Source organism: Lissotriton helveticus, chromosome 3_2 (assembly GCF_964261635.1).
Source record: "Lissotriton helveticus chromosome 3_2, aLisHel1.1, whole genome shotgun sequence".
Taxonomy (NCBI): Eukaryota; Metazoa; Chordata; class Amphibia; order Caudata; family Salamandridae; genus Lissotriton; species Lissotriton helveticus.
The window spans coordinates 329,441,908-329,456,899 of record NC_136062.1 but is presented as its reverse complement, the minus strand read 5'-3'; positions in this window follow the sequence as shown (position 1 = coordinate 329,456,899).

The window sequence follows — 14,992 nt, the reverse complement described above, 5'->3', positions numbered from 1 at the left end:
ATCTTGTGTTTAGGGCCCCTGGAAGCATGAAAATCACTTTAAACATGCTAATGTTAGCTCTAAAACTGATGATCCACCTACAAATGTGAACTGACGTTCACAAATAAAACATTTTAAAATGGACCATTTTTCACCTTTCTGAAGCATGACGTAAAGGGGGTGTTATCTTGTCAAAAATCTGTCGTTTTTGCTTGAACATTCAATGCCTCCAAATGGTATTTAATCCACTTCCTGGGGTGAAGAAACACTTTTTGAGACCTCAGAGTGAGTAAATTGGTCATTTTCAAGCACTTTTAACCATTCCACAAATCTTGTGTTTTTGGCCCCTGGAAGCATGAAAATCACTTTAAACATGCTAATTTTAGCTCTAAAACTGATGATCAACCAATAAATGTGAACTGACGTTAAAAAACTAAAACATTTAAAAACTGACCATTTTTCACCTTTCTGAAGCATGACATAATGGGGGTGTGTTATCTCTTTTGTCAAAAATCAGCCATTTTTGCTTGAACATTAAATGCCTTCAAATGGTATTTAATTCACTTCCCGGGGTGAAGAAACACTTTTTGAGACCTCAGAGTGAGTAAATTGGCCATTTTCATGCACTTTTAACCATTTCACAAATCTTGTATTTAGGGCCCCTGGAAGCATGAAAATCACTTTAAACATGCTAATTTTAGCTCTAAAAATGATGATCCACCTACAAATGTGAACTGACATACAAAAATAAAACATTTGAAAATGAACCATTTTTCACCTTTCTGAAGCATGACGTAATGGGGGTGTTATCTCTTTTGTCAAAAATCTGTCGTTTTGCTTGAACATTCAATGCCTCCAAATGGTATTTAATTCACTTGCCAGGGCGAAGAAACACTTTTTGAGACCTCAGAGTGAGTAAATTGGCCATTTTCAAGCACTTTTAACCATTCCACAAATCTTGTGTTTAGGGCCCCTGGAAGCATGAAAATCACTTTAAACATGCTAATGTTAGCTCTAAAACTGATGATCCACCTACAAATGTGATCTGACGTTCAAAAATAAAACATTTGAAAATGGACCATTTTTCACCTTTCTGAAGCATGACGTAATGGGGGGGGGGGTGTTATCTCTTGTCAAAAATCAGCCCTTTTCTTCTTGAACATTAAATGCCTCCAAATGGAATTTAGTTCACTTCCAGGGTTGAAGAAACACTTTTTGAGACCTCAGAGTGAGTAAATTGGCCATTTTCGAGCACTTTTAACCATTCCACAAATCTTGTGTTTTGGGCCCCTAGAAGCATGAAAATCACTTTAAACATGCTAATTTTAGCTCTAAAACTGATGATCGACCTACAAATGTGAAATGACGTTAAAAAACCTAAAACATTTGAAAACGGACACATTTTCACCTTTCTGAAGCATGACATAATGGGGGTGTGTTATCTCTTTTGTCAAAAATCTGCCGTTTTTGCTTGAACATTAAATGCCTTCAAATGGTATTTAATTCACTTCCCGGGATGAAGAAACACTTTTTGAGACCTCAGAGTGAGTAAATTGGCCATTTTCATGCACTTTTAACCATTTCACAAATCTTGTGTTTAGGGCCCCTGGAAGCATGAAAATCACTTTAAACATGCTAATTTTAGCTCTAAAATTGATGATCCACCTACAAATGTGAACTGACGTTCAAAAATAAAACATTTGAAAATGGACCATTTTTCACCTTTCTGAAGCATGACGTAATGTGGGGGTGTTATCTCTTTTGTCAAAAATCAGCCCTTTTCGTCTTGAACATTAAATGCCTCCAAATGGTATTTAATTCACTTCCTGGGGTGAAGAAACACTTTTTGAGACCTCAGAGTGAGTAAATTGGCCATTTTCAAGCACTTTTAACCATTCCACAAATCTTGTGTTTAGGGCCCCTGGAAGCATGAAAATCACTTTAAACATGCTAATTTTAGCTCTAAAATTGATGATCCACCTACAGATGTGATCTGACGTTCAAAAATAAAACATTTGAAAATGGACAATTTTTCACCTTTCTGAAGCATGACGTAATGGGGGGATGTTATCTCTTTTGTCAAAAATCAGCTGTTTTTGCTTGAACATTAAATGCCTCCAAATGGTATTTAATTCACTTTCCGGGGGGGAAGAAACACTTTTTGAGACTTCAGAGTGAGTAAATTGGCCATTTTCATGCACTTTTAACCATTCCACAAATCTTGTGTTTAGGGCCCCTGGAAGCATGAAAATCATTTTAAACATGCTCATTTTAACTCTAAAAGTTATGATCCACCTACAAATGTGATCTGACGTTCAAAAATAAAACATTTGAAAATGGACCATTTTTCACCTTTCTGAAGCATGACGAATTGGGGGGATGTTATCTCTTTTGTCAAAAATCAGCTGTTTTTGCTTGAACATTAAATGCCTCCAAATGGTATTTAATTCACTTCCCGGGGTGAAGAAACACTTTTTGAGACTTCAGAGTGAGTAAATTGGCCATTTTTTATGCACTTTTAACCATTTCACAAATCTTGTGTTTAGGGCCCCTGGAAGCATGAAAATCACTTTAAACATGCTAATGTTAGCTCTAAAACTCATGATCCACCTACAAATGTGAACTGACATTAAAAAACTAAAAAATTTGAAAACGGACCATTTTTCAACTTTCTGAAGCATGACATAATGTGGGGGTGTTATCTCTTTTGTCAAAAATCAGCCGTTTTTGCTTGAACATTAAATATCTCCAAATGGTATTTAATTCACTTCCCGGGGTGAAGAAACACTTTTTGAGACCTCAGAGTGAGTAAATTGGCCATTTTCAAGCACTTTTAACCATTCCACAAATCTTGTGTTTAGGGCCCCTGAAGCATGAAAATCACGTTAAACATGCTAATGTTAGCTTAAAACTGATGATCCACCTACAAATGTGAACTGACGTTCACAAATAAAACATTTGAAAATGGACCATTTTTCACCTTTCTGAAGCATGACGTAATGGGAGTGTTATCTCTTTTGTCAAAAATCTGTCGTTTTTGCTTGAACATTCAATGCCTCCAAATGGTATTTAATTCACTTGCCGGGGCGAAGAAACACTTTTTGAGACCTTAGAGAGAGTAAATTGGCCATTTTCAAGCACTTTTAACCATTCCACAAATCTTGTGTTTAGGGCCCCTGGAAGCATGAAAATCATTTTAAACATGCTCATTTTAACTCTAAAAGTTATGATCCACCTACAAATGTGATCTGACGTTCAAAAATAAAACATTTGAAAATGGACCATTTTTCACCTTTCTGAAGCATGACGAATGGGGGGGGGTGTTATCTCTTTTGTCAAAAATCAGCCCTTTTCTTCTTGAACATCAAATGCCTCCAAATGGTATTTAATTCACTTCCAGGGGTGAAGAAAGACTTTTTGAGACCTCAGAGTGAGTAAATTGACCATTTTCAAGCACTTTTAACCATTCCACAAATCTTGTGTTTAGGGCCCCTGGAAGCATGAAAATCACTTTAAACATGCTAATGTTAGCTCTAAAACTGATGATCCACCTACAAATGTGAACTGACGTTCACAAATAAAACATTTTAAAATGGACCATTTTTCACCTTTCTGAAGCATGACGTAATGGGGGTGTTATCTTGTCAAAAATCTGTCGTTTTTGCTTGAACATTCAATGCCTCCAAATGGTATTTAATCCACTTCCTGGGGTGAAGAAACACTTTTTGAGACCTCAGAGTGAGTAAATTGGTCATTTTCAAGCACTTTTAACCATTCCACAAATCTTGTGTTTTTGGCCCCTGGAAGCATGAAAATCACTTTAAACATGCTAATTTTAGCTCTAAAACTGATGATCAACCAATAAATGTGAACTGACGTTAAAAAACTAAAACATTTAAAAACTGACCATTTTTCACCTTTCTGAAGCATGACATAATGGGGGTGTGTTATCTCTTTTGTCAAAAATCAGCCATTTTTGCTTGAACATTAAATGCCTTCAAATGGTATTTAATTCACTTCCCGGGGTGAAGAAACACTTTTTGAGACCTCAGAGTGAGTAAATTGGCCATTTTCATGCACTTTTAACCATTTCACAAATCTTGTATTTAGGGCCCCTGGAAGCATGAAAATCACTTTAAACATGCTAATTTTAGCTCTAAAATTGATGATCCACCTACAAATGTGAACTGACATACAAAAATAAAACATTTGAAAATGAACCATTTTTCACCTTTCTGAAGCATGACGTAATGGGGGTGTTATCTCTTTTGTCAAAAATCTGTCGTTTTGCTTGAACATTCAATGCCTCCAAATGGTATTTAATTCACTTGCCAGGGCGAAGAAACACTTTTTGAGACCTCAGAGTGAGTAAATTGGCCATTTTCGAGCACTTTTAACCATTCCACAAATCTTGTGTTTTGGGCCCCTAGAAGCATGAAAATCACTTTAAACATGCTAATTTTAGCTCTAAAACTGATGATCGACCTACAAATGTGAAATGACGTTAAAAAACCTAAAACATGTGAAAACGGACACATTTTCACCTTTCTGAAGCATGACATAATGGGGGTGTGTTATCTCTTTTGTCAAAAATCTGCCGTTTTTGCTTGAACATTAAATGCCTTCAAATGGTATTTAATTCACTTCCCGGGATGAAGAAACACTTTTTGAGACCTCAGAGTGAGTAAATTGGCCATTTTCATGCACTTTTAACCATTTCACAAATCTTGTGTTTAGGGCCCCTGGAAGCATGAAAATCACTTTAAACATGCTAATTTTAGCTCTAAAATTGATGATCCACCTACAAATGTGAACTGACGTTCAAAAATAAAACATTTGAAAATGGACCATTTTTCACCTTTCTGAAGCATGACGTAATGTGGGGGTGTTATCTCTTTTGTCAAAAATCAGCCCTTTTCGTCTTGAACATTAAATGCCTCCAAATGGTATTTAATTCACTTCCTGGGGTGAAGAAACACTTTTTGAGACCTCAGAGTGAGTAAATTGGCCATTTTCAAGCACTTTTAACCATTCCACAAATCTTGTGTTTAGGGCCCCTGGAAGCATGAAAATCACTTTAAACATGCTAATTTTAGCTCTAAAATTGATGATCCACCTACAGATGTGATCTGACGTTCAAAAATAAAACATTTGAAAATGGACAATTTTTCACCTTTCTGAAGCATGACGTAATGGGGGGATGTTATCTCTTTTGTCAAAAATCAGCTGTTTTTGCTTGAACATTAAATGCCTCCAAATGGTATTTAATTCACTTTCCGGGGGGGAAGAAACACTTTTTGAGACTTCAGAGTGAGTAAATTGGCCATTTTCATGCACTTTTAACCATTTCACAAATCTTGTGTTTAGGGCCCCTGGAAGCATGAAAATCACTTTAAACATGATAATTTTAGCTCAAAAACTGATGATCGACCTACAAATGTGAACTGACGTTAAAAAACGAAAACATTTGAAAATGGACCATTTTTCACCTTTCTGAAGCATGACGTAATGGGGGGTGTTATCTCCTTTGTCAAAAATCAGCCCTTTTCTTCTTGAACATTAAATGCCTCCAAATGGTATTTAATTCACTTCCTAGGGTGAAGAAACACTTTTTGAGACCTCAGAGTGAGTAAATTGGCCATTTTCAAGCACTTTTAACCATTCGACAAATCTTGTGTTTAGGGCCCCTGAAGCATGAAAATCACGTTAAACATGCTAATGTTAGCTTAAAACTGATGATCCACCTACAAATGTGAACTGACGTTCACAAATAAAACATTTGAAAATGGACCATTTTTCACCTTTCTGAAGCATGACGTAATGGGAGTGTTATCTCTTTTGTCAAAAATCTGTCGTTTTTGCTTGAACATTCAATGCCTCCAAATGGTATTTAATTCACTTGCCGGGGCGAAGAAACACTTTTTGAGACCTTAGAGAGAGTAAATTGGCCATTTTCAAGCACTTTTAACCATTCCACAAATCTTGTGTTTAGGGCCCCTGGAAGCATGAAAATCATTTTAAACATGCTCATTTTAACTCTAAAAGTTATGATCCACCTACAAATGTGATCTGACGTTCAAAAATAAAACATTTGAAAATGGACCATTTTTCACCTTTCTGAAGCATGACGAATTGGGGGGATGTTATCTCTTTTGTCAAAAATCAGCTGTTTTTGCTTGAACATTAAATGCCTCCAAATGGTATTTAATTCACTTCCCGGGGTGAAGAAACACTTTTTGAGACTTCAGAGTGAGTAAATTGGCCATTTTTTATGCACTTTTAACCATTTCACAAATCTTGTGTTTAGGGCCCCTGGAAGCATGAAAATCACTTTAAACATGCTAATGTTAGCTCTAAAACTCATGATCCACCTACAAATGTGAACTGACATTAAAAAACTAAAACATTTGAAAACGGACCATTTTTCAACTTTCTGAAGCATGACATAATGTGGGGGTGTTATCTCTTTTGTCAAAAATCAGCCGTTTTTGCTTGAACATTAAATATCTCCAAATGGTATTTAATTCACTTCCCGGGGTGAAGAAACACTTTTTGAGACCTCAGAGTGAGTAAATTGGCCATTTTCAAGCACTTTTAACCATTCCACAAATCTTGTGTTTAGGGCCCCTGAAGCATGAAAATCACGTTAAACATGCTAATGTTAGCTTAAAACTGATGATCCACCTACAAATGTGAACTGACGTTCACAAATAAAACATTTGAAAATGGACCATTTTTCACCTTTCTGAAGCATGACGTAATGGGAGTGTTATCTCTTTTGTCAAAAATCAGCTGTTTTTGCTTGAACATTAAATGCCTCCAAATGGTATTTAATTCACTTTCCGGGGGGGAAGAAACACTTTTTGAGACTTCAGAGTGAGTAAATTGGCCATTTTCATGCACTTTTAACCATTTCACAAATCTTGTGTTTAGGGCCCCTGGAAGCATGAAAATCACTTTAAACATGATAATTTTAGCTCAAAAACTGATGATCGACCTACAAATGTGAACTGACGTTAAAAAACTAAAACATTTGAAAATAGACCATTTTTCACCTTTCTGAAGCATGACGTAATGGGGGGTGTTATCTCTTTTGTCAAAAATCAGCCCTTTTCTTCTTGAACATTAAATGCCTCCAAATGGTATTTAATTCACTTCCTAGGGCGAAGAAACACTTTTTGAGACCTCAGAGTGAGTAAATTGGCCATTTTCAAGCACTTTTAACCATTCCACAAATCTTGTGTTTAGGGCCCCTGAAGCATGAAAATCACGTTAAACATACTAATGTTAGCTTAAAACTGATGATCCACCTACAAATGTGAACTGACGTTCACAAATAAAACATTTGAAAATGGACCATTTTTCACCTTTCTGAAGCATGACGTAATGGGAGTGTTATCTCTTTTGTCAAAAATCTGTCGTTTTTGCTTGAACATTCAATGCCTCCAAATGGTATTTAATTCACTTGCCGGGGCGAAGAAACACTTTTTGAGACCTCAGAGTGAGTAAATTGGCCATTTTCAAGCACTTTTAACCATTCCACAAATCTTGTGTTTAGGGCCCCTGAAGCATGAAAATCACGTTAAACATGCTAATGTTAGCTTAAAACTGATGATCCACCTACAAATGTGAACTGACGTTCACAAATAAAACATTTGAAAATGGACCATTTTTCACCTTTCTGAAGCATGACGTAATGGGAGTGTTATCTCTTTTGTCAAAAATCTGTCGTTTTTGCTTGAACATTCAATGCCTCCAAATGGTATTTAATTCACTTCCTGGGGTAAAGAAACACTTTTTGAGACTTCAGAGTGAGTAAATTGGCCATTTTTATGCACTTTTAACCATTTCACAAATCTTGTGTTTAGGGCCCCTGGAAGCATGAAAATCACTTTAAACATGCTAATGTTAGCTCTAACACTCATGATCCACCTACAAATGTGAACTGACATTAAAAAACTAAAACATTTGAAAACGGACCATTTTTCAACTTTCTGAAGCATGACATAATGTGGGGGGTGTTATCTCTTTTGTCAAAAATCAGCCGTTTTTGCTTGAACATTAAATATCTCCAAATGGTATTTAATTCACTTCCCGGGGTAAAGAAACACTTTTTGAGACCTCAGAGTGAGTAAATTGGCCATTTTCATGCACTTTTAACAATTCCACAAATCTTGTGTTTAGGTTCACTGGAAGCATGAAAGTCACTTTAAACATGCTAATGTTAGCTCTAAAACTGATGATCCACCTACAATTGTTATCTGACGTTCAAAAATAAAACATTTGAAAAAAATCAGCCCTTTTCTTCTTGAACATTAAATGCCTCCAAATGGTATTTAGTTCACTTCCTGGGTTGAAGAAACACATTTTGAGACCTCAGAGTGAGTAAATTGGCCATTTTCGAGCACTTTTAACCATTCCACAAATCTTGTGTTTTGGGTTCCTAGAAGCATGAAAATCACTTTAAACATGCTAATGTTAGCTCTAAAACTCATGATCCACCTACAAATGTGAACTGACATTAAAAAACTAAACATTTGAGAACGGACCATTTTTCAACTTTCTGAAGCATGACATAATGGGGGGGTGTTATCTCTTTTGTAAAAAATCAGCCGTTTTTGCTTGAGCATTAAATATCTCCAAATGGTATTTAATTCACTTCCCGGGGTGAAGAAACACTTTTTGAGACCTCCGAGTGAGTAAATTGGCCATTTTTATGCACTTTTAACCATTCCACAAATCTTGTGTTTAGGTTCACTGGAAGCATGAAAGTCACTTTAAACATGCTAATGTTAGCTCTAAAACTGATGATCCACCTACAAATGTGATCTGACGTTCAAAAATAAAACATTTGAAAATGGACCATTTTTCACCTTTCTGAAGCATGACGTAATGGGGGGGGGGGTGTTATCTCTTCTGTCAAAAATCAGCTGTCTTTGCTTGAACATTAAATGCCTCCAAATGGTATTTAATTCACTTCCCGGGGCGAAGAAACACTTTTTTGAGACCTCAGAGTGAGTAAATTGGCCATTGTCACGCACTTTTAACCATTTCACAAATCTTGTGTTTAGGGCCCCTGGAAGCATGAAAATCACTTTAAACATGCTAATTTTAGCTCTAAAACTGATGATCCACCTACAAATGTGATCTGACGTTCAAAAATAAAACATTTGAAAATGGACCATTTTTCACCTTTCTGAAGCATGACGTAATGGGGGGGGGTGTTATCTCTTCTGTCAAAAATCAGCTGTCTTTGCTTGAACATTAAATGCCTCCAAATGGTATTTAATTCACTTTCCGGGGTGAAGAAACACTTTTTTGAGACCTCAGAGTGAGTAAATTGGCCATTTTCATGCACTTTTAACCATTTCAAAAATCTTGTGTTTTGGGCCCCTAGAAGCATGAAAATCACTTTAAACATGCTAATTTTAGCTCTAAAACTGATGATCGACCTACAAATGTGAAATGACGTTAAAAAACCTAAAACATTTGAAAACGGACACATTTTCACCTTTCTGAAGCATGACATAATGGGGGTGTGTTATCTCTTTTGTCAAAAATCTGCCGTTTTTGCTTGAACATTAAATGCCTTCAAATGGTATTTAATTCACTTCCCGGGATGAAGAAACACTTTTTGAGACCTCAGAGTGAGTAAATTGGCCATTTTCATGCACTTTTAACCATTTCACAAATCTTGTGTTTAGGGCCCCTGGAAGCATGAAAATCACTTTAAACATGCTAATTTTAGCTCTAAAATTGATGATCCACCTACAAATGTGAACTGACGTTCAAAAATAAAACATTTGAAAATGGACCATTTTTCACCTTTCTGAAGCATGACGTAATGTGGGGGTGTTATCTCTTTTGTCAAAAATCAGCCCTTTTCGTCTTGAACATTAAATGCCTCCAAATGGTATTTAATTCACTTCCTGGGGTGAAGAAACACTTTTTGAGACCTCAGAGTGAGTAAATTGGCCATTTTCAAGCACTTTTAACCATTCCACAAATCTTGTGTTTAGGGCCCCTGGAAGCATGAAAATCACTTTAAACATGCTAATTTTAGCTCTAAAATTGATGATCCACCTACAGATGTGATCTGACGTTCAAAAATAAAACATTTGAAAATGGACAATTTTTCACCTTTCTGAAGCATGACGTAATGGGGGGATGTTATCTCTTTTGTCAAAAATCAGCTGTTTTTGCTTGAACATTAAATGCCTCCAAATGGTATTTAATTCACTTTCCGGGGGGGAAGAAACACTTTTTGAGACTTCAGAGTGAGTAAATTGGCCATTTTCATGCACTTTTAACCATTTCACAAATCTTGTGTTTAGGGCCCCTGGAAGCATGAAAATCACTTTAAACATGATAATTTTAGCTCAAAAACTGATGATCGACCTACAAATGTGAACTGACGTTAAAAAACGAAAACATTTGAAAATGGACCATTTTTCACCTTTCTGAAGCATGACGTAATGGGGGGTGTTATCTCCTTTGTCAAAAATCAGCCCTTTTCTTCTTGAACATTAAATGCCTCCAAATGGTATTTAATTCACTTCCTAGGGTGAAGAAACACTTTTTGAGACCTCAGAGTGAGTAAATTGGCCATTTTCAAGCACTTTTAACCATTCGACAAATCTTGTGTTTAGGGCCCCTGAAGCATGAAAATCACGTTAAACATGCTAATGTTAGCTTAAAACTGATGATCCACCTACAAATGTGAACTGACGTTCACAAATAAAACATTTGAAAATGGACCATTTTTCACCTTTCTGAAGCATGACGTAATGGGAGTGTTATCTCTTTTGTCAAAAATCTGTCGTTTTTGCTTGAACATTCAATGCCTCCAAATGGTATTTAATTCACTTGCCGGGGCGAAGAAACACTTTTTGAGACCTTAGAGAGAGTAAATTGGCCATTTTCAAGCACTTTTAACCATTCCACAAATCTTGTGTTTAGGGCCCCTGGAAGCATGAAAATCATTTTAAACATGCTCATTTTAACTCTAAAAGTTATGATCCACCTACAAATGTGATCTGACGTTCAAAAATAAAACATTTGAAAATGGACCATTTTTCACCTTTCTGAAGCATGACGAATTGGGGGGATGTTATCTCTTTTGTCAAAAATCAGCTGTTTTTGCTTGAACATTAAATGCCTCCAAATGGTATTTAATTCACTTCCCGGGGTGAAGAAACACTTTTTGAGACTTCAGAGTGAGTAAATTGGCCATTTTTTATGCACTTTTAACCATTTCACAAATCTTGTGTTTAGGGCCCCTTGTTGTATAGCTCCTATATATCCTTATATCGTGTTAAGTTAGCATAGGTGCATTTGAGATTTAAACGCCATTTTTCCTTTCTTGCAACTTCTGCACACGACCCTTAATTGTTGACTTAGCTTTCAACCTAGTGGTTTGCCGTGGTGTATGTGAGAATAATATGTTATTGCTCTGATATCAGTTTTGTTTAATAAACCATGTCTGCACGGAGAGTGCTGAAGTTTCAGGAGCAACACGATATGGAATTGTTATGAGGTCTGATCTCCACGCCTTCATAGTCATAACACAAGTGCAGCCTTTGCCAACTTGGGCTTGAGGCGGGATTGATATTGCTTTGCACGAGAATGGTTCACACACTTGATGCGGTGCACATGCAGAGAGAGCTGGTGTATGCTGATGTGATTCCTTCATGCTAGGACACTAAGGTATGGGCCCGCCCTAAAACAACCCAAAGAGACCTTCTTAGATAATAATATAATATATGTGTTAGGGAGGGTGAGATATAAGTGTTGTTAACTCTTATTCATTACAGCATGTTAACATGCTGTCACCATTCGCTTTTTATGTCTTAGTAACTATGCTGATAATTTTGCTACTGATAATAAGTATACTTGTATTATCAAAGATACTGCGCCTGAGAAGACGGCATTAGTAAATAAACATTTCAAATGCACATGTGTCTTCTTTACTCCATGTTCTGGTTTGTAATGATAATATAACGAAAGAGTGTTCATGAGTCCCACGTACCCTGAGGTACTGTAAGTTCATGTTCTGGTTTGTCTAAACATTGGATGTTTGATATGTCCAATGAGACACTGTAGCTAGCTCGGTAAGGGGTGAGTTGGTTGCTAAGGTAAGTTTTGGGACATCCTAATTTGCCGAGGTTCCACTCCTCTGTGCACAGTTCTGTGTGAGTACAGAAACCCTGCAACATGGCGCCCAACGGTTTCGGTGGTCTTATATCATGACACTCGAGTAGTTTATCGTTCATGCCTTAACCCCTTCACGTCCGTTTCCGGAAAACGGGGTGTCGGTGAAACCTACCTATTTTTTGAAATAGGTCTTTATTCAAGCTTGATTCTTACTCAAACGGTTTCTTTGAATTACTACCCAGTTGTGCTACAAAGTGTTCTTTGTGTTTTCTTGTTTCCAATTCTGTAATGGCGGCAGCGGTGGCTATTGCGCAGCATAGTCGCGTAGCGATACGCAACCATCTTCAGACGTACCAGGTCCCAGTAGATGGGATGGCTGTGATTTTCGTGGTAAGTGCAGATCCGGCGTTTCCTTACGAGTTGTTTTACTCTTGGGTTACGTTTCCGGCTGTGGACGCTAATTCTGGTTTGTTCCACTCCTACACCGCCTCGGATGTCCCGGCTGAATATACGCCATACAGGGCATTGGAAATACCTATTGATCATTGGCAGCATCGAGTTTGGTTTGATGGCGCCCTCCCCCACTCTTTGTCCCCTGCGAGGTTAGGTCCACTCTCAATTCCAGGTACTAATTGGCCTGCGTTGGGTGGCTTTACCCCGCACCCGAATCACGGGGCTTGTACCCTGGTGGAAATTCGCAGGCTACATGTAGTTTCCATTTCCGTGATTCGTGCTTTAGTGCAATACATTGGTCGACATCTTCCTGGTGGTCCCCAGGGGGGTGCGGCCGCTCCCATGGAACGAGGCGGAATGCGTCTCAATCCAGTGATGGTAAATTCGGTTTTTGGTGCGCGTCCTGTTGACAACGATGACTTCCCATTCTGGCTAGCAGAGAAGTTTGATCAACTGGAGGCGGTTTTTCCGAATTCTACTCCTGCTGATAAACATAGAATGTTGACGATTACTCTACCGAAGGATATTACTCCTGAACTTGCTGACTGTGACAGCTGGGGAAAAACATTTGCGGCAGTTTATACCAGGTGCTTCGGCACCCCGTCTATGACTGCCCTGCCTGAAATCGTTCGACGTGTTCAGAATGATCACGGTCCAGAGGCAGCGGTTGAATTGGGTATGCGCCTGTGTGGTTCTTTTGAGATTGTTAGTGATCTCATTCTCTCCAATGTTAAAGGAGATGCAGTTAACTTTCAGGTGTCGAATGCTTTGGCTGCTCTGCCCGATGCCGACAAACCCCGCCAGTTAGCAAAGATTGTGGTGGCCGCTTATAAAACGATTGGCCGCACAAGTAGAGGTCTGAAATATTTTCCAGTGAAGGAGAAAAAACAACCACAGGGACAATCTGCAGTGACAGATGCCCAGCCCAAGTCCAAGAAACAAAATTGGCCTAAAAAACAGACACAGGGGAAGCTGACAACGCAGACTCAGGGTACTTTTCCTGCAATACTAGCTCCTGCGCCACCCGAAAAAGTTTATGATTTGCGCGACCGCGCGATGATTAAATCACCTGATCGTTTTCAGGGTTCTGATCAACGCTCTCCTCGTTCCTTTCAGGACACATCGGCCCCGAAAACCGGTGGAGGAGGAGGGGGTGGACGTGGACGTGGTGGCCAACAAGGACGTGGTCAGTCCCGCCAGACGGACGGCGCAGTGAAGCAGGAGGATTCTACGCCTAGGCGTCCGCAGTTTGCGAAAAAGAAAGTCGCAGCCTTAACAGCGCATCGATATGCCACAGATAGTGAGAACGCGGCTTCGGAATCTGACGTGGGCTCTGACCTTGCTGGACAGCGCGGCGGAGATAACCATAGTCAGAGAGGCGCTGCGTCCACTACTGAGGGTGACAGCGACTGATGTCTACGTTGTGATAGAAACAGCGGATACGAGACTTGCTCCCCCTGAAAGACTTTTTGAAATTGTCCTGTTAATTGAAGGTGACATACAGCGTACCGTTAAAGGTGTATTTTGGGAGAATCTGTCTTCTACATATGATATTTTACTTTCGGAGGCTGACTGGCCCCCACCTTTTGTGCTCGCGGCGCCGCGAGGGGAGGAGGTAATCCTACCCAGTTTCGCGAACACTGTCTCGAAAGAGCATGCGCAGCATTTTGCAGAAGAGTGGGCTCGAGCTCTCGCGCCGGCTCTGTACCGTAACCAATGTGGTTGGGATAAATTGTCGCCTTGCCACGAAATTCCGTTGCGGTCTCAGCCGCAGCCTCAACCTCAATATCCCATTCGACGTGAAGCAAAATCTTCCGTCGCGGAAATCCTTGAACAATTGGAATATCAGGGAGTTATTGAAACGTGTGTGTCACCGATGAATAATCCCCTTTTTACTGTGAATAAACCTGACGGATCATATCGTTTGGTTTTGGATTACCGGCATTTGAACTCGCATTGCCGTAACTGTGCAGTACAGAATACCCACGGCTCTGCCCTAGTGGATAGTCTCGTGCGTAAGCGTTTCAAGACAACGCTTGACATATCCAATGGTTTTTATGCCCACAGATTGGACAGCCTTAGCTCCCAATGGACCAGTTTTACAAGCGCTGGAGTCCAAAAGCAATTCCGGCGTCTTCCAATGGGCTACAAGAATAGTCCTGGTGTATTTACCGCTCGAATTGTCTCTATTCTGGAGGCACTCGACCCTGATGCTTTTTCGTATGTGGATGACATATATCTCACAGACGACGATATTTGGGAGCATCTGTGTCGTGTTAATTCTCTTGTTTGCAACTTCGCAGACATGGGTTACAAATTCAACTTTGCAAAATCGCACATTGCTGAACACACAGTGTTGTTTTTGGGCTATGAGCTCAACAATGAAGGTAGAGGTTTAGCGCCTCAC